The 24447-nt window shown below is 44.6% G+C and overlaps 1 pseudogene; it reads right to left on the bottom strand.

Moving 5' to 3' along the window:
• Window positions 1–6515: 6515 nt before the first annotated feature.
• On the bottom strand, window positions 6516–7295 carry LOC128116203 (BTB/POZ domain-containing protein KCTD2-like; annotated as a pseudogene).
• Between the last annotated feature and the right edge of the window lie 17152 nt (window positions 7296–24447).

The raw sequence follows: 24447 nt of genomic DNA on the forward strand, positions 1-24447 counted from the left end.
TGCTTCAGCAAGATGTGACATTGGAACAGGGACCTGGCGGAACCAGGGAACTAACGGCACATGGGCGAAGCGGAGAAAGGCGGAAGGAAGAGCCAGTGTGGAGGGAAATGATCAAGTTTTGTCTTCGACATGGCGTGGAAAAGCTGATGGGGGGAGCGTCCGGCAGACCTGGGAGAGACGGACGGGGCTAACCATGGGGTGTTCTGCTTAGAAACAGTCATGGAAGCCCTGAGGATATGAGTCCACGAGGGGAGGGGAGGGAGAGGAGACTGCAGACCTCCAGGACCATGGAGACCGCCACAGTTAGGTAAGAGGAGGAGTCAGGAGGAGGAAGCAGGAGGGAACTCACTGGGGCATCATCACAGAACTAGAGAAGGAAAAGTGGCCTACAGCATCGCAGGGCCTCAGGCTGGCCTGCACAAAAGCACACTCAGCAAACAATTCTCAGAGTGTCTTACAAGGGAATGATTTTATTAGGCCTCTGAGACTGGAAGGCTGATTTTGTGTGTGTGTGTGTGTGTGTGTGTGTGTGTGTGTGTGTGTGTGTGAGAGAGAGAGAGAGAGAGAGAGACAGAGAGAGAGACAGAGAGAGAGACAGAGAGAGAGAGAGAGAGAGAGAGACTTTTCAAAGCTCTTTCTTACACAGTTTCTTATTTCATCCTCACAAAAAGTTTCTAAAAGGGGGTTCCTGCAGCTCCATCTCAGAGTTGAGGACATGGAACTTTCAAGTTGTGACTTGCCCAAGATGTCATGGTTTGGAGTGTTAATCTCATTGAATGAGAGTAAAGACCATTACCCAAATTCTATAATCAAATTAAACAAGTTTTATTTTCTGTCAGACAGGGCTATCTCCTTAAAGCAGGGTTTGAGAAAATAGCATTGAATATAGGAGTCAGAGGGGTTTATATAGCCCCCCAAAACTGCAAGGCTTTTCAAGGATTGGGGGATTTCCAGAGGAACTCCTCAAAATTATTTGGCAAAACATCTTATCTGATCAGGGTGGAGGTTAGGGTATAGGGTGCGAAACATGTCAAAGTCCAGAAAGTGGGTCAAGACCTGGTCAAATCCAAGTGGTTTTTGTTTGTTTGTTTTGTTTTGTTTTTGTTTGTTTGGTTGGTTGGTTGTTTTTTTTTCCCCCAAGACAGGGTTTCTCTGAGTAGCTTTGGTGCTTGTCCTGGATCTCACTCTGTAGACCAGACTGGCCTTGAACTCACAGAGATTCACCTGCCTCTGCCTCCCGAGTGCTGGGATTAAAGGTGTGCACCACTGCCGCCCGGCTAAATCCAAGTTTTACAGAAAACAGGAATGAACTTATTTTGATCTTATAACATGGTGGCTTTTAATCTTGAGATGGAGTCAGGCTGGTCTATCATTCCCCTTGTTTTATGTGTTCCTTTCAAATCCTTGATAGGGAATGACCATTTATTTCTGTTGTATGGGTTGATAATACCAGCAGAGGGTAAGTATGCTAGCATTTCCTATTTGGTGACAGACAATATTTATTTGTATCATGGCTAGGGTCTCTCTAATTACATCTGATTGGTTAGCATAGGAAGAATACATTTTTCTTAAAGCTATCCTCTTTGTTCCTTAGAAGCAGCTATCCTCTGCCTCCTGAGTGCTGGGATTAAAGGCACGCTCCACCACCACTTGGTCTCATAAAAATATTTTTGTTGTTACTTCCTAACTGTAATTTTGCTATTGTTATGACATAATGTAAATGCCTGTGTTTTCCAATGGCCTTAGGCAACCCCTGTGAAAGGGTTGTTCAACCCCCAAAAGGGGTTCACGATTCACAGGTTGAGAACCATGGTTTGTTTGGTTTGAACAGGTACTTTTGAGGGAGCCGGGTGCGTCAGTAGACATGATATGTGTAGCCGTTTTGTCTCCCTTGCCAGGGAGTTTCCTTTGGATCTAACATTCCAGCCCCTTATTGAGGATAAGGGGTGATGTATTCTCTCTACTACTTCCTGCTGAAACCAGGAGGCCATTGTCTAGCCCAGGAAGGCTGGAATATTAGCCAAAGGCCGGGAGGGGATTAGGGCAATGGGGCCTTCATCAGAAGCACCTGGTTTGCTGACTCAGCTGAAGAGACAGGGAGCAATCATATGGACTGGACTAGTTCACATCAGCTCCCAGCAATTCCGGGGCTCTCCAGTTTTGTCGGACTACCTGGGGCCAGCGTGGTGTAGATCACCTTTGGAGCAGTTTTTAGTTCACAGCTGATCTCTGGATGGTTTCTACCAGCTGAGTGGAACTCTGCCAAGACAGATACAGACTAGGGACAGAAATTAAAGTTAAAGAACTTAAACTGTTGTTTTAATCTCCGGCACAGTGGCTGCACCTTGATATACTGCTATTTCAGCCATCAATTGAGACTGAACAGTTACTGACCTGATTCTCTAGCAGAGGCCCAGATGCTCAGGCTGCAGCCGGGTGGGAATTCTGTTCCCGCAGGCACTGGCCCTGCTGCTAAAGGGAGCTTTAACTAAACCTCTATGTCTATTTATAAATAAGACTCAGGACTCAAAGGCTGGGGTGAAAACCTGCGAGCTCAGAGCCTGAGCAACAACCAGCTAATCTTCTCTTCTTGCTGGCTTCTCCGAAAGACCCGTTCCTCTGCTTCCCCAAACCAGAAAAAGCCGCCACTCCAATCTCCTCCCTACTACTTCCTGTGTCTCTCTACCTCTCCCCGATGCCCTCTGATGCTCTGTGATTTTGTTCTGTCAACTAGTTGCTAACTCAGCCTCCTGACCCAAGGTTAATGTCATTTAATCAACACAAATGCAAACTCAGGGTTCACAGTATGACTGAACATCCTCCAACAGAAAACTTTTATATTTGGAACTTCCAGGCCCATAGTTCCGGTAGCTGGGAGAGGGAAGGAGTCTGAAGACCAGAGAGAGAGAGAGAGACATCCCACTCTCAGGAAAAGGCAGGAAACTTAGACCGTTGATTGACAGGTTTACTTATCTCACAGTTTGACCTGTGAGAGATGGATCCAAGTCATGTGACTCCTTCAACTCCCTGAAGTTTACATAAACTCTTTTTTAGTATAAAAAAGAGATAAAAGTTTTAGATATATTAGTATTACCACTGTTTGCATTCTGTACTGAAATCCACACTGTAGAAAAGGCAGCTAACAGGTGTGTGTAAAACAGCTGGAGTAGAGTCATGGTTTTGAGTCAGAGCAAAAACTATGGTTTTGGGTTAAAAAGCATGAACATTGTTTTCCTGTCCCAAGGGCTGGATATATAGATTGGACAGAGATGTTTTTAGCATGATTAGAAGCATTTTCAAGTCTATACTTAGAAGACAACCAGAGGAAATTTAAAATCTTGAGCTTGTGACTGATAATAGTAGTCAGTGCTTTTCCACCTTATCAGAACTCCGACAATCAATGTTAACTCTGAACCTTTGAAATCCTAGTATAATAGTACAGAGTAACTTGTGTTTATATATCTTAAATCATTTTCCTAGACCTTTATAGTTTAAGTTTTCATATCCTCAGATCTTTATAACTTATATTTATTAGAATATTTTCTTAGACTTTCAGAACTTATATAAATTTAAAGCTTTTTTTATTTAGTCATTTACCATGAGACATAGGTGGTTGATTATTGAGAGCAGTCATTGCAAAGCAAGTTTCTTTAAATAGTAAAATTATATCGGAAGCTTGTTTTCCTTTAACATGAAGCCTGTTAGAAAGGCAAACCTGTCTCTGAGTTTGCCTTTCTCTCAGGAGACCTAATGGAAAGGCAAGTCCTGATTCTCATACATGAAATGCATTAACCAGGCAGCCGTTGTTAAACTGATAAAGCTACAGTTAGCTGTCAACACCATCAGAGATCTGAGAAGGATAAACTACAGCAGGAAGTAGAATCCAAATGGACTCTGTATCAATTAAAATGATAGACTTACCAGCTACCTGGACAATTACCCTAGTGGGCTCCCATGGCAGTTTTTTCAGGGGCAGAGGTTAGTCTTCAGCTGTCACACAGGACATTATTACATCTTCAGCTGCTGCACGGGACGGCACGGACCTTTGGCAAGGTCTGAAAGATTTTCCTATGGATGAGGAACTTGGGAAAACTAACCCACTTTGACTTAGGCAGAGGAGGGCAGTGTCCACAGTTTGTGCAGGGCCCTGGCAGCAGACAAGGCATGGGGCACTTTTTCCCAGTGGTTAGCATTATCACAATACAGGCCTGTGTCCCATCTGTCTTGTTTAGAGACCTAGGGTCACCTCTAGGATCTGGCATTTTGGTCTATCATAACAATATTTTTCCATTAAATATTTTAAATGCTATATTCAATAGACTCTGAAAAGTTTTGAGGGCCATCTAATAAGTATATCTGATTTTAAATAAACTTTACTTTTTTTAGTTATTTGCTTAACTAATAACTAAATCACAGGCTTAACTCTGAAAACATATAAATAAGGCTAAACAAAGCTTATTCCTGTAAATAAACCACAACCAGAGTTCTGAACATATTAAAGAATTTGGTCTTTTTTTTGGGGGGAGGGGGATTCGAAACAGGGTTTCTCTGTGTGACTTTGTGCCTTTCCTGGAACTCACTCTGTAGCCCAGGCGGGCCTCGAACCCACAGAGATCTGCCTGCCTCTATCTCCCAAGTGCTGGGATTAAAGGTGTGCACTACCACTGTCCGGCCAAGAATTTGGTCATTTATAAGGTGACTATCAACCCCCATGTCCTAACTTTTTTTTAACAAGTTAGTAGCTTTTATAAGATTGTGATTCAAACTTAGTTCTAAACTAATTAGCATTTTCATTTTAACATTAGCCCTTAAAAACATTGAACTTGACTGGGTGTAGGCCCAGCAGAAAAATGTAACAGGAAACACAGTAGCCATTGATGTCCCACCTTTACCCAGCAGTAAGAGCCAGTCCTCAGCTTTTGCACAGTTTGCTACAACACCCAGTACCTGTACATCCACGTGTCCGGGTTTCCATGCCATGTATAGTCCTGTCAGCCAGCAGCAGGCGTCTGCACACGAAGACCAACTTTAAGACGCCATCTTTGCTCTGAAGTTCCCTGCTGCACTGGCATTTTTGAAATCTTCATTTCCCTCAATCTGTTTTTATTTTTTGCTCTTAATTCATCATCTTTCTATTGTTTTGCTTTGGAGCACATTTTAGCCATTTTCATTGGGATCCCTAGTTTAGGAACCTGCTTCTGTGATGATCTTTTAGGACATCCATTGGCTCTTCAGGTGACAAAAATCACACGCACATTTGTAGATATCCAAGGCTACCTAGAAATCATTTCTTTTCTTTTTTTTTTTTTTAAATGCCGAATACCTTTGACTGAAGGAGGGAGAAGGTCTTAAATACAGGCTTACAGCACAATGGGAGAACCCCGGAGGGCAGAAGTTTGCTACTATGTTTTACAATCTTGCATCTAAGCTGTTAACACCCATTATGCAGGATACACAGACACAGAACTTCCCTTAAGCATTCAGGAGGGTGGAACCCGGCAGGGAATTAGCATAGGGAGGATATCAAGGTCAAGGTCAGCAAGCAAGACAACAGTTACCCAAAACGGGGGGCCAGGGCCCTACAGGTCCCCTCTTTTAACTAAAAAATGAGCTTCTGACTTAGGTTGCGTGGGAAGTCAGCAGGTCACCTTACCCATCATGGAGATGCCTGCCCAGGCCACACAGGTGCTCTGTCTTAGGTTGGTGAGCACCCCCCAGGCATTACCCATCTTTGAATACTCATTATCATACAGGCTCAATCGTGTGTGAGCTGCAGAGTTAATTGCTGCCAAAGATCTCAAAGTGGTGCTGGGCTTGCAATCTGCGTGCTCAACACAGAAAAGACCATCAGAAGTCCTAACCCACCCATAGCCAGTAGGCTAAAGGCAACTGAGCCATTCCCTTCCTTAACAAGCCTTACTGCAAATTGGAGTCCTTGTAAGACGGTATCCCAAAAGCAAGTGGAACTTGAGTTTTATAAATTTTACAACTTTCAAAGCCAGTTCAAATCTATATAACTGTTGAATTAAATTTATCATGCCCAATAGAATGAAAGATTAACTAACTGTGGTAGCTGCTTTTGCTGCCAGGGTCTCCACTGTGCTAGTTGTAGTAAGCAATTATGAAATGGTAATCCCAGAAACAGTAGCAGAGGTGACAACCTCTGCTATAACTGTAACAATGGCAGCAGCAGCAATGTCAAATTCTCTTCTGGAGTGTGTGGGCATACCCTTTAAATTCTCTAGGCCCTCGTTCTTTCCCCCCAGCTCCCCACAAGGCTCCAGCCAGGGACCCATCCTAGATGCTGTTGTGAAGGTCTGTCATAACACTGGCTAGAAAATAAAAGTAGGTTTCTGAAAAGGGACTGTGCAGCCAGAGGCGCACCGTCTTCGTCCGAGGTGGCTCCTCTGGTTTGAGCAGACACCACTTCTCGGGGACCAGGCGCAACTTTGCTCTGCAGTAGCTCAGTTACTGTACAGGTGCAGGATTCTCTTCTCAGCTGCTCCATTGATTGCTCTCTTGCCTTCAGGGTTCTGGAACTTCAAATTCTCCATTTACATCCGAGAGCCTCTCTCCTGAAGAATCTTGGCCTTTTTGCGTGGCTCTATGATGATGCCGTTGGTAGAATTATTTAGTTCTTTTTTTTCCCCAGATCTGAGTACCGAACCCAGGGCCTTGCGCTTGCTAGGCAAGCGCTCTACCACTGAGCTAAATCCCCAACCCCTTATTTAGTTCTCTGGAGACAACACAGAGAAATTCTGCCTGGTCTTCATTTCCATAGTTATAGGAGGAGCCAATGCTGATCAGCTGTTCGAATTTCCAGCCGTCAGACATGGTGGAGACCATCTGAGTGAACTCTTCCTCTTGACACTGCAGGACCCTGTACACATGCTTCACGGGGTCTTGTGAGTTCTGTTCTCATTGTCTCATATCCTTTCCTTAACCAGCTGCACAAGAGATGCAATATTGTAAAACTCTGCTTCCTCCAGCACACCTTCTTCTGCCAACTTCTTGGTAATAATGAGCTTTCCATGTCAGAGGTAGTTTAGGAGAGGACCAAAGTAGTTGGGGTCTCTGTCAATCAGACATGCTCTAGTCTCGTCCTTTTCCGAGTCCAGCTCCGGGTCCTCCTGGCAGCACAGGAAGAACTTGGGCTCATGGCTCAGGATCTGTCTGGTGGTCACAAGAGGTCCGGCCCGGTTCCAGTGGTGGCCTGAACTGGCCCCATCACCCACTGCACTCCCGCCACCCCCTCCCAGACCCGCCATTGCCGGGTCCAGCTGCAGTCCTGCCATCTTGGGCCGCCGCTCTAGAAATCATTTCATGTAACATTCTGGCAATGTCTGGCAGCAAAAGTCCTTTTTTGCATAAAAATGACAAAGAAGAAGTAACCCATGGGGTAGAGGGAGACTCTTGCTAGGCACAGTGGCAGACTTCAATTGGTCTGTGTACTTTACTAAAAAGAAAATATCTTAAGTTTTTGTGCTTATAGTTGTGGTCCTAACTTTTTAGCTTTTTATTTCTTTCTCATATTTTTTGTCACAAAATCAGGTGACTCACCTGTCATAGGACAGACAAAAAATTTTTCAATAAATGTGCTTGGGTCTAGAGAAGGAGGAGCCATAACCCAATTCAGAACAGCATAAACAATATTTCAATATTATCCATATCTAAAAGACATCTGAATCCCTGCTAAGTTGAATTCAGTGGCCAGGGGGAAGGGACCAGAGCAACCTGAAAACAGAGAAAGCAGCCACGGCAAGCAGCCAAAGTAGTCACAGAACTAGTCAGTTTGTCCAGGTGGTTGTCTGCCTGTCTGCCTGTTTTCTGTGCAACACTTCATTCCCAGCTAGCATCTACTATCTGACCCAGATCTATAATGGACAGGGCAAACAAAGAAGCTCCAACACTTTCTTGCTGGAGTGGCAGCAGGGACAGCAGCAGCAGACAAACAACAAAACCAGTAAACACAGAACACAAAAAGTTCAAAGGTCAGAGTCAGCAAAAATGAAATCAGTCACCATAGAACACAGATCAAAACCAAAACATGCAGTGGCCCCTTTCATTCAACTAGGCTTGACCAATTTTCCTCTGTGTTCCCAGCATCCAAGAAACAAGTTGGCAAATTGACTTTTCTCTAGTGCCCAGGGCAGGAGACAAACAAAACTATACCATGTGTCATAGAAGGAAACACCCTCTAAGACTTACTGATGAAGGCATCCTCAGACAGTTGTTTCCTGGTTTCTTTTTAGTGTGGCAGTTCACTCCAACAATCTGTCAAATTGAAAGCATACTTTGGAATATAACATCTTCAAGGTGCACACCTTCTGAGGCAGCATTCTGGTCCTGGAGTCCTGGCCCAGCTTCAGAATTTGGGTTGGGGTCTTGATCTCGCTGGGGCCTCCAATTGTTAATCCAAACGAGAGTAAATTATGCGAACTTTATTTTTTGTGAGACAGGGCTATTTCCTTAAAGCAGAGTTTGATAAAATAGCATCAAATATGCTAGACAGTGGGGTTTATATAGCACAAAAAACTGCAAGACTGGGTTGGGGGATTTCCAGAGGAATTTTGGTTATGTAGGAACTTAGTTGAACAATCTCAAAATTATTTGGCAGAACATTTTATCCTCAAGGTGGAGGTTAAGGTTTGGGTGTGGAACATGTCAAATTCCAGAAAATGGGTCAAGACCTGGTCAACTCCAAGTTTTACAGAAAACAGGAATGAACATGTTTTGACCTTGTAACAAGAAGACTTTTACTCTTAAGATGGAATCAGGCTGGTTCATCAAGGACTCCAGTCTTGTCTCCTTGTCCACTACATTCAGAGATCTGCATGGCTTTAAAGACAATGCACTCATGGGATGCTTCTGCTTTGGGCCATAGTCGAATGGGACATAGGATTACTTCTTAGAGATAACCATTCTGTGCCCCTTTCAGTAAGGAGAATGGAGGAAAGACAAGGGTGAATCAAAGTTCAGTTGGATTCATGTGACTTGGAGGCATGAGACAGAGTATGTTCACTCTCTCTTACTGTAGAGTAGCTAGAGCTGGTGTTTTTTGGCAACTGTCTTTGTTAGGGTTTCTATTTCTGTGAAGAGACACCATGACCACGGCAACTGTTATAAAGGGAAACATTTAATTGGGGGCACCTTACAGTTCAGAGGTTTAGTCCAGTATTGTTGTGGTGGGAAGCATGGTGATACACAGGCAGACATGGTGCTGGAGAGGGAGCTGAGAGTTCTACATCTGGATTGGCAGGCAGCACGAATAGACTGCCCCACTGGGTGTGACTTGAGTAGCCGAGACCTCAAAGCCTATCCACAGTGATACACTTCCTCCCACAAAGCTGCACTACTCCATCAAGGCCACACCTCCAAATAGTGCTACTCCCTATGGGCCTGCAAGTGGGGGGGATTTATTCAAGCCACCACAGCAGCCTCAGCAGGTCAATGAGAGTTTACCGAGTGGCAGTTGTGTTCCAGAGACAAACTTCTTATGGACACACACATCAGCCAGTTTCCATCCAGAAGATGATAGAGAGTGAAGCTAAGCACCATCACACAAATTTACACAATCTGCCACTAATGGATAATTGTTCCAAGGAAACAAACGATCATTTAGATATAGCACTGGTGGTATCATGGCAAGCCACAGCTGCTCTCCATTTAAACATTGTTCTGGCAGTGTTTAGAGACAGTTTTTATTCTGAACGAGTGAATGAGAGTCAAATAAAATGATCAGATGAATAAATGAATGGTGATTGATAAGAATTTCCTGGGATTAAGTAGTTTTCATGAAGAGTTAATGAAATAGTCTAGAATGAGTTTGTTGGGGTTGGTAATGGGGGGCTGTGGTGGTTTGAATGAGAACGGCCTCCATAGTCTCATAGATTTGAATGCTTAGTCACCAGGGAGTGGCACTATTTGAAAGGATTAGAAGGTGTGGCCTTGTTGGAGGAAGTGTGTCACTGGGGGGGGGGGTGGCTTTGGGATTTCAAAGCCCATGCCAAGCCTAGAGTTTCTCTCTTCCTGCCATCTGCCAACTTGAATATAAAAATTTAAGCTACTTCTCCCTTCCTGCTACTTGTGTTTCCATTTGTGGAACTCTCAGCTACTCCTCCAGCAATGTGTCAGCTTGCCACCATGCTCCCCATCATGACAATGGACTGACCTCTGAAACTGTAAGCAAGCCCCCACTAAATGCTTTCTTTTATAAGTGTTGCCATGTTTGTGGTGTCTCTTCACAGAAGCTGAACACTGGCTAAGGCAGGGACTGAAGTGGAATTCAGGGAAAGTAGGTGTCTAGGGATCTTGGATTCAGGAGGGTTTGGGGAGTGTAGAGTGAGGGATATGTGTTAGGAAGTCATCCAAAAAGCTGCATAGTGGACTGAGGGAACAGAGCAGTGGAAGACATCGGTCATTAGCTGGCAGCTACCTGGTCCTTTCAGGTCTTTGAAATCAGATTACAGATGTTCACCAGGGCTGACTGTTTGGAGTTCTAATTCAGGAATGTCTCCAAGACCATTAGCTTGGCTCTGCTATATCAATCTTGCTGAACTTCTCTGCCCTTAAATCCTTCAAAAACTTTTCCACAGAATGAGAGACAAGAGTATGTGTTTGTTGTAGGAAAATGTTAGATTAAGCATTACCATCATTTTCTGGGAGGAATGGTTCTTGTGTAACTAATCAGGAACAGAACAGGAACATGTTAGTCAAGCAGGACTTTGTAGTTTAATTTGGCAAGGGGGAGAGCAAATAAAAGTCACCCTTACTGTAAAGCATGCACATACACGTTTGTGTTCTGTCTGACTAATATCTGTTGTGTTTTATTTTATAAAGACAAATCAATATTCACAAAATCTTCCCTAACTCTAAAATATTCTTCAGTTTCTTCCACTAGATTAATTTAGTAGTTCAGAGCACTTGCTGCCCCTCTGGAGGACTGGAGTTTGATTCCCAGAACCTATGTCAGGTGACTTACTACCACTTGTAACTCCAACTCCAGGAGATCTGCCACCCACTTCTGGTTTCTGCAGACACAAACACACACCATACTATTTTGTGACAAAATTTTTCCTGGGGAGATACAGCAAACAGTCTACTCACCCCAGATGGAGAGCCCACAGCAGATCAAAGTACAGATACTACCAAAGTGGTAAGCCAATGAGTTTTATTGGGGTTACTTACAGGAGTATAGGTGAGGGGTTACTTACAGGAGTGTGGGTGAGGGGTTACTTAAAGGAGAAGAAATGACTCAAAGACAGTTGTATCACCAAGGTCCACCCCTGCATGGGTAACAGCTCACAAAAGCTGGGAGCTGCAGTCCACTGCACACCTGCAGGCAGCTCAGTGGCTGGAGAGCACCCTTTTCAAGTGACTCAGTCGGTCTAAACCTCTTCCAGGCTGCTCAGCTGGTTTCTGCTTCTTCCAAGCAACTGGTCTGCTCTCAAGAGTCTTCCTTGTAGTTTAGCTCTCTCAGGACTGAGAGGGACTCTTAGCTTTTATTGTTTGCTCTGGGAGGGAGGGGCCTGGTGAATCTATTTAGTTTCAGGGACTTCCTTTTTTGAGTTGTTAACCTTCCCGCTTAAAGAGTTTCCCTGCAGGATGGAATGTTCTAATATCAGAGGAAACTGTTACACAACACACATACTGAGACACACACATACACATAAATTTAAAAAATAAATATTAAAAAATAGATTTTTATCTTAACATCAAATTGATTTATACTACACAAAGAGAAGTTTATGTGGTGTGTAATATCTGGTCTTCTCTGTGTTTCTTATAGACAAACATTTAAAAGGGCCCACAATAGACTAAGGAATACCAACTGGACTTGAGTAAGAAAGAATTTTAATCTATGCTAGTTTTCTCTGTATTACAACTACTTATATTCTGGAAAGACAGGCTTTAATTATAGGCACACTCTTTTTTACATCCTCAGAAACACTATTCACCTTCTTTTAGATAGGGTCTCCCACTGGACTGGAGCTCACCAGGTAGATTAGGCCAGTGAACCCTAGGGATCCTGTCTCTGCCTCCTCAGTGCAGAGAGTGTGTGTGCACACCGCCAAGCCTGGGTTTTTACGTGTGTTTGGGGAATCAAGAGAGGCAAGTACTTTACCAGCTGGGCCACTCCCATTCCATCTTCTTCTTTTGTTTTTGTTTTTTTGTTTTTCAAGACAGGGTTTCTCTGTGTGGCTTTGTGCCTTTCCTGGAACTCACTCTGTAGTCGAGGCTGGCCTTGAACTCACAGAGATCCACCTGCCTCTGCCTCCCAAGTGCTGGGATTAAAGGCCTGCGCCACCACCGCCTGGCTAGGAATAACCTCTTTATTGATAGGTTTTATAATTCACATATTGTAAATTTCACCCTTTAGCATATTCTCAAATTCTCCAACAATCACCATTATTTTATTTTAAAATAATTTCCTTTTCTCCCAAAGATACTTGAAACCCTGACCCCGTGGTCAGGTGTTTCAAAGTCTGTTCTGATTTACATTCTTAACAGAAGTGAAGCCAGGTTCTTGTCACCACATGGTGGTCAATACTTGCCTTTCCCATTTCAGCCATCCTGGTGGGTGTGAACTGGTGGTGGGTGTGAACTGGTGGGTGTGAACTGGTGGTAGGTTTGAACTGGTGGGTGTGAACTGGTGGATGTGAAGGGTTGTCACCCCAGGAATTTGAGTTTCTTTAATAATTAAGGATGCTGCATATTTTTTGTGTTTGTTGTCATTTCTACATCTAGTCTTGGAAAATGTCTTCTAAATCTTTTGCCCATTTTTTCAGACGACTCTCAATTCTTTCAATCCACTGAATCCCCACTATATATATTTTAAAGTGGTTTTATTTTATTTCTTGTTTTGACTGGCCTTGAACCCTATGTAGACAAGGCTGGCCTTGAACTCAGAGACCTACCCACCTCTATCTCCTGAGTGCTGTATAAACAAATGTATTTTGATCATAGTCACCCCCACTACACCCTCATTATAATACTTTATATGTCCAGTTGCGGTTTTCCATCACAACTGGACAGACTGAAAATATAATTTTCCAAGATATTGATACAGATAAATTTAAACTGTTCTGTGAATTATTCTTTTTTTCCTGTTGCAATATTATAAATAAAAATACAAATCCAGGGAACTGGAGAGATGGCTTAGCAGTTGGGAGCATTTTTTGCTCTTAGAAAGGACCAGAGTTCAGTTCCCAACAACCATGTTCAGTAACTCTCAACTGCCTGTAACCCCCACTCCAGAGAGTCCAACACCCTCTTCTGGCACAGTTGGATATGGTATTTCACGCCTGTAACTCCAGTACTGGAGAGGCAGAGGCCAGAGGACCCTCACTGGTTTGAGGCCAGCCAGGGCTAGATAGTGAACTCCAGGACAGCCTGAGCTACAAAGTAAGACCCTGTCTCAAAATAGACAGACAGATGTGCAGCAGATGTTACAGAACATACATTGTCATGTGCTCCCATAAGTTTTTTTTGTAAGATCTATTTCTAAAAGGTCAGTATAATCTCATCACTGAAAGACACATTGTAAGTGTAGCAGCTGTGAGGGGAAAGGTATGCTGGCCGTGGGAAAAAATACCACAGTCACCTCGCAAAACAAACCTCATGTGAGATATATTGGAGAGACACAAAGTGGCTGCCTCTGCTTGGGGAGAAGCAGCAGGGACTGAGCAGGAGGCGGACTTGGAGGCAGAGTTTTCCAGGGTAGAGATTTCAAGCTCAGGGATTGGTGGGATTTGATGAGTTTTCAAAACCAGAAGTAAGCTCAGACCCTTTACCCTATACACACATCCCCAAATGTTTTTATAGACACGTCAACCTGCCCTCCAGATTATTGAACTACCCTGTGTTCACACTGTCACATATGAGTGTGTAAGTTGTGTTCCTCGGTGCCCTCACTGGCCTTTAGCTCACTTCATGGTCATAGGCCATAGCACCACTATGACTCAGGAGTAGGTAACGACCCAGCCCTTCTCCAGCATTTCTGAACCTGGTCAGAGCAAATGTGTCTTCTGTTTGTTTTCAGCCTTAGTTTGAGATGTTATGGCTTCATTCATTTGCAAGGAATGGGATTCCGATGAACGCATTTGCTAAAGGAATGATACTGGTCAACGGAATCCAAACTCCGTTGCTGTTGCTTCCAGCCAGGGTTAGGGTTTTCCTTATCTGTTAAAATGCTGCTGAATACCTGACAAGTCACATTAGACATGCCTTGTGGAGACTGTCCTGCACACTGTAGGATTTTAGCAGCATCTCTGAACTCTAGCCACCATCTGCCAGTAACACCTTCACTACCACACTCCCTTATAACAACCAAAAATGTCTCCTAGACTACTCACCCCCAGCCGAGAACCACTAACACAAATCAACTGGTATTTTTCCAAGATTTGTGGAATGAGGTCGTCAGGTGTGTGTGAAGCATGCTGCCTGTCACTTGCTTCAGTCACTTGCCTGTCTGTCTCTATCTTGACGAACTCTTATATCTTCATGAATACTTATATGTGTGCAACAGCTGAGGGAGAAAGCAGGAGCAACTAGCACCAGTGCTCGAGCCTGTGAAGCATGGGGGAAGGGCGCAGAGGTGAAGTTAGAAAATGTCTTTTCATTCCATGCTTTTCTTTACTCTTTGAACTTTCATTATTTGTATATGTTCATTATGCACATGTGCTGCTTTTGAAAAGCCTAGAAAGTAGTTTAACATTGTTTAACCCAACAGTTCCGAACCCACACGGTTCCGTCACCTTTTGAAGAACATCCAGAAAGTACTATAGGGAACAAACATTCCCTGTTTCTCTCTCTGAGTCACTTTTGATGACTCAGTGACTTTATTGGTGGAGTCTAGGAAAGTTCTAGAGGTTTTCAGGATAGCCCACCTCACCACCTTCAGCAGAACCAGTCAGTGAGTTCATGCAGATCAAAAGTCCAAAACGTTATTAATCTTGCCTCTTCTCCCCCAAATTCTGCTGATGAGAACAAAGTTACTCTTTCCAAAACCTTTTAGCTGACCTAAACTTTTCCCTTCCTGTCCCTATAAAGCTGGTTTCCAGTGATTTTCGTGTTGATATTCCAGTTCTTGCTGGCATCCCTCCCCTACTCTGTTCAGTGTGAGACAGAGATGGGTTTTCTTGTTATAATGACCATTTGCTGGCTCCATTAGGACTGTGCTAATGCAAACGCTGTGCCTAGAATTGTTAAAGGCACAGTTTGCAAATTGCTCAGTGCCGCCTTGTAAAGAAGATGATCACGGGCCTGATGTGGCACTTGCCTTGAATCTCAGGAGGCTGAGGAAGGCAGGTAGATCTCTGTGAGTTCAAGCCTAGCCTGGTCTACATAGTGAATCCAGGCCAGCCAGTGCTACACAGTGAGACCCTGTCTCACAAAAACAAAATGACAAGAAAAGATGATGAGAAAGTGGAGCCCCTACTGAGTTCCCAAGGGGTGGGTCTATGATTCTAGCCTGTTTTTTGTTTTTTGTTTTTTGTTTTTTTTCTCCCAAGTGCTGATTTCTTAGCCTGTTGTGTTGTCTCAGCTCTTCTGTTTCTTCAGCAGCCATTTTTCTGCTACATTAAACATCCAAAATGAGATCTTCCTGTGCTAGAAGCCATCAGTGGTTGATAAAGTGCAATGGCCGTGCCTCTTAACAAAGCTTTGTTGTGCGGAGTCTCATCCCTCCTCCTCTGCTACATTTTAGAACAGATTTGCAAGGGAACTCTGCCTGACTTCAGCCTGTTATTGTAATCTTAGCTGAAGAGATATAACTGCCTGAAATGATTAAATTAAAATACAATTCAGTCTTGAGAAAGTTCCATGTCTGAAGGAATAAAACACACAATTTCTCATATACGGCTTCTCAATACTCCAGCTGTCCGGGAGCCTTTGGGATGTCTTTGTTCCTCAGAATAAGGAGGACCTATTCATCTCTGCATTAACTCATTTCAACTGCATATTCACTGCCCACCCCCAAATTTGTGTAAGTTTTCAAAAGCCTGAGATACAAATGCCTTTTGTTGGGGAACGGAAGACGCCAAGTGAGCCTCGTGCTAAGTTTCCTCATCCAGTCACTGACAAGAGCCACAGCCACTGGGTATTTCTTTAAAGCCTTGGGCAGCAAACGAGACTTCCAAGCAATTCGTCTGGCAGCTTTTCTTGTTTTTAAGATCCTTGAAGTAACCAGTTAAGATCCGGTAATGGCTAATTCAATTGTTTTTTATTGTGCTTTTTTTAACTTGGTTGTATCAGGTCATTCCCTTAGCAGTTTTCAGCTAACCTAGTCATGTCCATCCCCTGCCTCCCCACCCCCACCCCTCCCACGCCTTAAAGATTGCATAAACCACTGGTTTCCCAAGAATCTAAGTGGAGGGGAGGAGATTGGCAAGATGGCTCAGCCAGTAAAGGTGCCTGTCGCCAACCTGAGTTCAGTCCTCAAATCCTTGGGATGGAAGGGTGTGCTTGGATTTCAACAGGCATGCACCACTGCCCCTAAATAAATGAGTTTGTTTGTTTGTTTGTTTGTTTGTTTGTTTGTTTGTTTTAAGTAACTTGGGGGAAGCTAGTCCCCAGCTGTAAGACGAATCTTAAAAGGTCTTATTAATTGAAAACCTGGAGCCAGATAGTGGAGTAAATTCCAAAAGATCAGAAAGACAGAACAAGCCACAGCCAACCTCACCTTACCAACTCTTCAGCTGATCCTGTTTCCTCAAACTGAAAGCCTCTGAGGCCTCACCCAAATGGGTCTCAGCTGAACTGCTGCTAAAAGCCTCTAGTTCCTGGTCCTCACACCTTATCTACCTTTCTGCTTCCTGCCATCACTTCCTGAGATTAAAGGTGTGTGTCCTTTCCAAGCAAGACATAAGATCTCAAGTGCTGGGATTAAAGGTGTGTGCCACCGTGCCTGGCTGTGTTCCTAGTGTGGCCTTGAACTCACAGAGATCCAGACGGATTTCTGCCTCCCAAGTGATAGGATTAAAGTTGTGTGTGTGCCACCGTTTTCTGGCCTCTATGTCTAATCTAGTGGCGGTTCTGTTCTCTGATCCCCAGATAAGTTTTATTTATTAGAGCACATATAAAATATCACCACACCCAGCAGTGTCTTGCAATGAAAGAATGTCATGATCGTGTACGTTTGGAAGTGAGTTCTGAGGCAACTCTTGGATGGACAGCAAAGGCTTCTGGGAGGTCAGCGGTAGAGAATTATGTTAAATGTGTTTAGTCTAGGGTTTCTGCTTTGTTTTGTTTTGTTCTAGAACCACAGACCAGCACCACTCCCCTCTTCATTTCTTTTTAACTTAAAAGAAATAAATACCTCTTAATTTTTTCTAACCTTAACCCTGGTGACAGGTAGCTCACTGGCTAGCCTACTATTGCAGACTCCCTGGGCACCAGGTTTTTGTTATTTTATTATGTATGTGCTTGTGTGTATGTGTGCATGTGTGTATGGGTGGCCAAGAACGCTGGAAGTCATACTCCCTGGAGCTGGAAGTCCAGGCAGTTGCAAGCTGCCGAATGTGGGTGCTGAGGTCTCTGCCTCTCTGTCAGAGCAACAAACCCTTGTAACCACTGAGTCATTTCACCGCCCCTGATGCTAGGTTTGACGCGTCCTTTCTTTTATAGCCTGACAGATGTGTAGGCACTTACTAGTGCTCCCCGAACAAGCGATTCCTGCTGTAAAACAGTATTTTGAAGCTGGGGGTGGTGGTGCTCCTTTAACCCCAGTGCTTGGGAGGCAGGCAGGCAGATGTCTGTGAGTGTGAGCTCCAGGACAGCCACGACTACCTAGAGAGACCCTATCTCAAAATAATTAATTAATTAAAAATTTAAATTATAATAAAAGTATAGAACACAGCATTTCAATGCTCATTTACATAGTGCAATGATTGTTACACTCAAGGAGACTAGTATATTCACCTCACAGTGAGCACGCTTGTCACCTTCTCCTTGCTATGACCAAATACCTCACAATAATTGATGCAAAGGAGGAAGGGAATCGTCTCTTATCACCTGCTGTGTTTCGGAATACCTGCCTACTCAGAGCTCATTACTTTAACCTCAGCTGAAGAGATACTTGCCCAAAATTATTAAATTAAAATGCAGTTAGTCATTAGATTTGCAGGTACAGCACATCATGGCAGGAGGGGCGGAGGAGCGGTCCTGAGAGGAACTGTCCACAGGAAGCAGAGGGGTGAATGCTAGAGCTAGCTTCCTCTCTTCTTTCAATCAGTGTGAAACTGCAGCTCATGGGTTGGTGCCTTCTACATCCAGGATGGTCCTCCCGTCCCAGGACACGCCCTCCAGAAGAAGCCCAGAGGTGTTTCCTGGGTGACTCTAAACCCAGTCAAGCAAGAGGACAGTGCAGAGTAAGCCCCACAGCATGCTCCTCCTGTCCTCCTCCACCCCTCCCGACTCTTCCGTCCCTTCTTTCCCTCCAGATGGGGAGGAGAAGGGAACATCTGGAACGACTCTCTCTGCAGTTCTCCAGTCCACAAGCCCAGCGTACTCATTGCAGTCACCATACCTCCCCTCTTCTCTGGACTTCACTGTTCCAGGCATCAGTAGCTTGGATCCATGTTTCCCCACTTCCTCCTCTGCCTAAAGAAGAGGTTTTGTTGTTGTTTGTTGTTTTGATTTTTGCTGTTGTCTTTGGTGCTGGAACATGCTAGGCAAGTTCCTTACCACTGACCTGCATCACAGCCCCGGCTTTAAATGCACAGAGAAGTTATAACGATGGCCAAGAGCCCTGTCTTCTTTTCCGTGAAGCCAGCTCATCCCAGCAGACTTGCCACGCCAGTGAAGCAGCGCTGATGTTGCTTTGGAACCACACTCCCACTTTGTCCAGCCTTCTCAGTGTTTACCTAGTGCCCCTCTCGAACCCAGGATCCCATCCAGCATGCCTTCTGTGCCGATTAGTTTGTGTCAACTTGACACAAGCTAGAGTCACCTGGAAAGAGGGATGGACCCACAGCTGAGGAACTGAGTCCAGACTGGCCGCGGCTATGTCTGTGGGGCATTCTTAACTGATGGTTGATATGGGAGGAGCCAGTCCACTGTGGGTGGTGCCAACCCTGGGTCGACGGTCCTGGGTGATACAAGAAAGCAGGCATGAAGAGCAAGCCAGTGAGCAGCATCCCTCCACAGCTCTTGCTTCAGTTCCCTCCTCCAGGTTCCCGCCTGACTTCCATCAGTGACGTACTGTTACCTGAAAGTGAAATAAAGCATTTCCTCCTCAGATAGAGCCAGGACGCAGGTTCCACTCACCCATCGTACTTCCTGAGGATCTGCAGAGTAACTCTGGGGGCTTCTCTGACTTGCTGTGTTTTTGATGACCTCAATAGTTTTAGGAGTACTGTTTAGAATTCCACCCCCATTGCCCTTTCTTATCTACTCTAGTGAACTATTGGGGTGTCCTTTGTAGTTGGTTCATAAACTTATGAACAATTCAGTTTCTTTCGTTTAGGGTCTCAGGACTTCTTTCAGGAGTTCTGTCTCTTTGGCTTACTTTACTAGGACAGCTAAATTTTTATAAGAAGTGTGTGTGTGTGTGTGTGTGTATGTTGGCACACATGGGTGCATGAGCATGTGGAGTGGAGGCCAGAGGACACCCTTAAGTACCATTCCTTAGTTGGTTTGTTTCAAGGCAGGGTCTCACACTGGGCCTACTAGGCTACACTAGCTGGCCAGCAAATCCTAGGGATTCTGTTTATCCACGCCCCCCCACCCCAGAACTGGGAGGTTACAAGCAGGCAGGTTTTTTTTAATGTCCATTCTGAGAATGGAATGCTCCTGAGCCATCTCCCTAGGCCTTAACGAGAGTTTTGAGTTCCCCTCTGCTGTACGCTGTGAATATATGTTGCTCTCATTGGTTGATAAATAAAGCTGTTTGGCCAATGGCGAGGCAGAATAAGGTTAGGCGGTACATTCAAACGGAAGACAGAGATGAAGAAGGGTGGAGCCAGGCAGAAGCATCAAACCACCGCCAGGAGAAGCAAGATGTGAGAGAACAGGTAACGCCATGAAGCCACATGGCAAAACATAGATTAATAGAAATGGGTTGAATTAAGTTATAAGAGCTAGTTAATAATGAGCCCGAGCCATAGGCCATATGGTTTGTAATTAATATAAGCCTCTGTGTGTTTACTTGGGACCAAGCAGCTGTGGGACTGGGCGGGAAACAGGAAAACATCCAGCTACACCCCTCTGCAGCTGGTCATTTCCTAAGGAGAGCAGTATCACGGTTTTTACCTTCTTTAAGATAGTATGTTGCCTGGGCTGACCTTGAATTTGAGAATCTTGTGCTTTCACCTCTGGGGTGCTGGGATTACAGGCCTATTGTGGACTATTACTTTAACTAGGCAAAGATGTGTCCCACTTGTTTATGCCGCATTGGTTTAATGATGTAAAGAAGTATTGCTTTGCCTGCCTAAGGCACCTGATGGGTCTAATGAAAAGCTAAACAGTCAATAGCCAGGCAATAGAGGGGTAGGCTGGGCTGGCAGGCAGAGAGAATAAGTAGGAGGAGGAATCTAGACTCGAGAGAAGAAGAGAATGAGGGCGAAAGAGAGGGAGATGCCTAGGGCCAGCCAGCCAGGTAGTTGACAGACAGACAGACAGACAGAATGCAAGAAAGATTAAAAAGCCCTAAGGCAAAACGTAGATGAATAGAAACAGGTTAAATTAAGCTGTAAGAGCTAGTGGGACAAGCATAAGTTAAGGCTGAACATTCATAACTAATAATAATCTGTGTCATGATTTGGGAGCTGGTTGGTGGCCCAAGAGAAAGCCTGCTGCCCAGGTGCTGACCGCGTCCTGTGCTCACCACACCTGCAGCCCTGCACTCTTACTCCTTTTCCACATCAGTTCCTTCATGAAGCGTGTTCTCCAGCAGTGATTTAGCACTGCTGCCTTTTTGTCAAATCCATTCTGCTTGCTGGTGGCAGGGGTGCTGAGACTGTCAACTGCAGAGGACACGGGTGTGCACCGTCGTCGGTTAAACGGTTCCCTTCCTCAGATACTTACGGATTTACTTATTGGAAGCAAAGGTGTGATTATTGTCTGTCCTTTCCTTTCACTCTTTCCTTCTTTCTTTGTCTACCCCATCTTTCTCCTCTTCTGCTGGACCCAGGTTAAAATGGAAACACAAAGGACGGCGTGAAATCCCAGGCTCCCCAGAACGTCTGGGCTTGGCTAATCCATGAGTTTCTGAGCTGATGCCATGCAATCGAGGGGCTTGGTCGGTGTGTGAAGAGAGGACTCTTCTCTGACTTCCTCACAGTAGGTCTCACAGGTGTTTGTTTTGTTGTTGGTTTTTGTTTGGGTCAGATGTGGGAGCCTAAGTTATGTTCTAAGTTTTAATTGCTGTGCCTAAGGGAGCCATGAAATAAAGATGCCTCTTACCTGCAGGCTCCCTGCCCAGGGACGGTTCCTGAAGTGCTGGAGGCTATGGTTTACAGGAGATAACAGGCCACATGTGTTCACTCCCCTAAACAAGTTTGTTTGACCCATCTGCACCGGATGTGCTTGGTCACATGTGGGCGGGAGGGTCACGAGCAGGAAATGTGTCAGGATGTGTGCTTGCCTCTGATTGGACCTGGTGGGAAACACAGAGCCTTATGGGTTTGCCTTTCTAAGCCTCTGCCAAATGTGACTCATGTAGCCATTTTCTTGGAACTCTGGAATGGTCCTGGCCAGAGTCCATCATCTTGGCCAGTATTTAATTAAAGCTTGCTTCAAATTTGGCTCAAAAATTGTGGTAATGGTCTTATTATTGACTGGTGGGGTTAACACAAATCGGATCTATCTTAGACTTTTCTGTTCATATGGATCTTTTTTGTTTCTTTAAAAAAAGATTTTATTTTTTTGTTTTTATTTTTATGTGTGTGTGTGTATATACATGTGTGTGTTTGGCAAGTATTTCCATGTACCTATGTGTACATGTGTGTGTCTGGCATGTATTTCCATGTGCCCAAAGAGGTGAAAAGAGGAGTCTAGTCTCTTGGCTCTGATGTTACAAGTGTCAGCTACATTTCATTTACAAGCTGGGCATAGCAGAGCACGCTTTTAATCCCAGCATTTGGGAGGAGAGGCAAGATGATCTCTGTGAGTTCGAGGCCAGCCTGGTCTACAGAGCGAGATCCAGGACAGCCAGGGCTACATAGGGGCACCCTGTCTCAAAAACAAACAAACAAACAAACAAAACCAAAACCAAAACCAAAAAACAAATACAACGCCCTCGAAAACAATGTATTTACAAACACTGATGTTTGACTTCCCTATGATTGTTCTGTACCATAAAATAGCATTCATTTTTTTATTTTTGTCTCAAGCATTTTAAAATATTGAAAAAATAATCATATTAAATCTTATTTTGCAGGCCACACAAAAACAGAGGAGTGAGCGGGGCCGGCTGGTTTTAGCTTGAGCACCTCTAGCTCAAGATTCCCCCTTACACCACCCACAGATAGACCACCCGGAAAACAAACGGCAACCACCCATGCAGCAGGCCTGGAAGACTTATGGGAGGATTCCTCATCCAGGTAGGCCAGGGGTCCCTTTCCAGCCTGAGGGAACAGTAGCTCTGAGAGACAGAACTGTTAAAGCAAGAAGAGAAGGATGCCAGGGCTGTGGACACACCCCCAGCAGACCTCACAGGCATCCTGCTGTTCAAATACCTGACCTGGACCACAGCATCCCACAAGATGCCAAACACTCCACTGGAAATGTCTGATTTACTCTTCTCCCTCCAACGCTGTGAGGGTGATTGCTCCTCTAGAAGAGATACGGGGGTGTTGGAGACAGGGTCAGAACCAGGATTTGAACTCTGACCCGGACAAAATTCAACCACCTTTCTTCTACACCATGCTGCCTTTTGTAGGAAAGACCACAGAAAACCACCATCTCCATAACTTCATTCTGCTGGAACCAAAAGCCATGCCAAACAGAAAGAGCTTTTAAATTCACCAGAACCCATGAGGGTCAACAGACCCTCTGAGCTACTGATTTTCTTCATCTGCCTGTTTTAAGGAAAGGGTTATTTGAGCTTGGCTTGTGGCTCAATTGTTTATGGCCTGTGTTACTGTAGGTGAGTCATGTAGCCCTAGCTCTTGCTTAAGAGTAGACCTTGTAGACCTGCTCAGTGGTGTCCCCAGCTTTAAGAGAGATCGGATGAACCCCTGCTCTTCCTGTAGGTTCTCAGTGCTGACAGCCTGCGAGCAGTTAGCCACGGACCTGGTTCTCATCCATTCTGTTAGCTTCTATGAGTAGCTGCTGCATGCTGATAACCGTACCCTGGGATAAACAGGAAACTGACCGTTTGGTCAAGTTCAGGTGTATATGCAAATAAGATTTGCAAAGCACCACGAGAATTGGCAAAGTGGGCGCACAAGGAAAGGAGTGGAGCTTTGAAGTGTGTAGAGAGCGGGCAAACTCAGGCTTCAAAAGGGGAAGTGGCAGGGTTTGGATGCAGGTAGCTCAGCCATTCCCACAACTGATCACTTACCAACACAAATCTTACCACATGCAAAAGAAAAAGCAACATCAACAACAAGATTGTTTCCTTAAAAATATTTTTGGTATATGCAAATGTTGGAGGGCAAAACAGGAAAGCCAATGAGAGTCAAGGGCAAACACTGCCTCCCAAGTCCCTCGTGCTTACTGCAGGCAGTCTTGGAAGTTTCCTGCCAGGATGTCCACCAGAGAGAGGAGCAGCCTGACCTGGAGTCATTTGCTTCTCAGGACTTTCTTTTAAAAGAAGTTGACTTCATTTTGCATGTTCTTTGTGGCCTTGGGGAACACCTCCCCCCAAAATAGCCATATTCAAAAGTAATTTAGGAGGAAATGATTCATTCAGGGTCTAAATGGGCCACACGTGACATTGGGGAACTGCCTTCCAGATTGCACAGGGTTATAGCACATCACAGGTTATGGTGCAGATGTGGCACCCCAGGCTGCTTGGGGAGGAGTTTTGGTTCCAGCATTTACTAGCTGCATGACCTTGTTACTGGGAGAGATAAATGACATGATTCATGCAGAGAAAGCACCACACAGCATTTGGTCCGAGAAATGAAAACAGATTCCTGTTAGTCCCTACGTGGAGGTCTTTCCTGGTGCCACTTAGGCTAACTTCATCGACATCTTTGTAATATAACCCCAAACCAGAGGGAATGCTTTAAAGTGTAACAATGCCTCAAAGTCAGGTTTCACATTTACATAACCCAGTGGGGTGTTAGATATAGGTTTTATATTATATAACCTCCACCTATAAAATCAGGGAGGAAGACTGACCATAATGATGACACCTTGTGGGGGTTAAGTAGAGAAATAGTAAACTGGGAGAACTACAAACATTCCTTCTAGGTCAAGGCTATGCAGTAAATCTTGAGACAGCTTGGAAGAAAGGCTAGAGCAAAGCAAAACAAATACAGCTTTTATAGACTTGTATTT

This window comes from Peromyscus californicus, unplaced genomic scaffold (genome assembly GCF_007827085.1).
Source record: "Peromyscus californicus insignis strain IS unplaced genomic scaffold, ASM782708v3 Scaffold_20__1_contigs__length_68692818, whole genome shotgun sequence".
Lineage (NCBI taxonomy): Eukaryota > Metazoa > Chordata > Mammalia > Rodentia > Cricetidae > Peromyscus > Peromyscus californicus.